Here is a 1772-nt window from a genome sequence, read left to right as displayed (position 1 = left end):
ATTGATTAGAAGATTTAGCTTGTATGAATCGCTATTGGTTTGATACGAATAATGGCAATCGTTTCAGTATGTTAAGGATACAGATGTATCCACAATTCATTTAGAGTTACTTAATAGTCTATTTCTTATACCATATCTCTATCCCGTGAAATTCTCGAGCCAAAAGATGGATGCCTATGCTGTGTTTCATTTTGCTAAATGATATCAATTAAATGGTGTATCAATTCCATAAATTGCATATAGCAATAAATAAATCAGCAAAATTCTTTCTACTATATTTAGATAGAAGAAACATTTCTTCTATCTAAAATAGTAGAAAGAATGTACCCTTCTATCCAAATCCAATTTGCATCGATAAAAAAAATCCAAATTCCAGTAGTAGATGAATAATTGCAAATTTGTGTGTGTACGAGATTAGAATAACTTCAAAATAACTGACATAATTTTTTATTTTTCCTGATCAGAAAAATACATGAAAAAGAAAGGAGGTAGAAAAATTTTAGGATTTATGGTTAAAGAAGAAAAAGAAGAAAACAGGGGTTCTGTTGAATTTCAAGTATTCAGTTTCACCAATAAGATACGGAGACTTGCTTCACATTTGGAATTACACAAAAAAGATTTTTCATCGGAAAGAGGTCTACGAAGACTTTTGGGAAAACGTCGACGTTTGCTGGCTTATTTGGCAAAGAAAAATAGAGTACGTTATAAGAAATTAATCGGTCAGTTGAATATTCGGGAGCAGTAATTTAATCCTTCAAATTTTTTTCTTGTTTTATTATTTTTTTAGTAGTCTTTATAGTAGTCTTAGATTTTTCATTTTGATGAGCCTCACTTTGAGGAATTCATGGAATAATCCATTTTCATGGAATAATGAATTAAGGAAGAAAGGATATGAGTCTACCGCTTACAAAAAAAGATCTCATGATAGTCAATATGGGCCCTCAACACCCATCAATGCATGGTGTTCTTCGACTGATCGTTACTCTTGATGGTGAGGATGTTATTGATTGTGAACCCATATTAGGGTATTTACACAGAGGAATGGAAAAAATCGCGGAAAACCGAACGATTATACAATACTTACCTTATGTAACAAGGTGGGATTATAGAGAGATTGTAGAAAGGGGTAGGATAGTTATTTTTGCAAGAGACTTGAATTCCTTAACTTAAGAAAGAAAAAAGAATAAAAACACAGATACATAACATAAAAAAAAGAATAAATAAGACGAGATTCGACCTCCCCCTACATATTTAATTTCTTCTCCTATACAAAAACTAGCAAGACCCACTCCATTGGTAATTCCATCAATAACACCCTTATCAAAAAACTCCGTTAGTTCGGTTAACCCTCTTATACCGAGGGTAAAGACCCTAGTATAGAAAATATCTATATAACCACGATTATATGACCAACTGTATATATTTTTTTTTACTTGATCCAAAAATTCTTTTTTAGGATTTCTTTTTACAAAAGAGTTTATTAAATCCAAATTCTGAAAAAAAGAATAAGCAGATCCATAGAAGATATATGCTATGAATAAACCAAAGATAGCTAGAGTTACAGAAGAAATTGCATTAGTAATAAATTCATATGAATTTACAAAAGAATTAGAACTTTCCTGGGTAAAGTTTTTTGAGGGAGTTAACCACTTTGATAATATGGTTAACTCTGCTATTCCATTATCCATTCCTCCATTATCAAAAGAGATTCCTATGAATCCAATGAACAAAGTGAAAAGTAGTAATATAAGAAGAGGAAATAACATAGTATT

Source organism: Hordeum vulgare, unplaced genomic scaffold (assembly GCF_904849725.1).
Source record: "Hordeum vulgare subsp. vulgare unplaced genomic scaffold, MorexV3_pseudomolecules_assembly, whole genome shotgun sequence".
NCBI lineage: Eukaryota > Viridiplantae > Streptophyta > Magnoliopsida > Poales > Poaceae > Hordeum > Hordeum vulgare.
The sequence above is the reverse complement of the archived record's forward strand: the minus strand, read 5'-3'. Positions refer to the sequence as shown.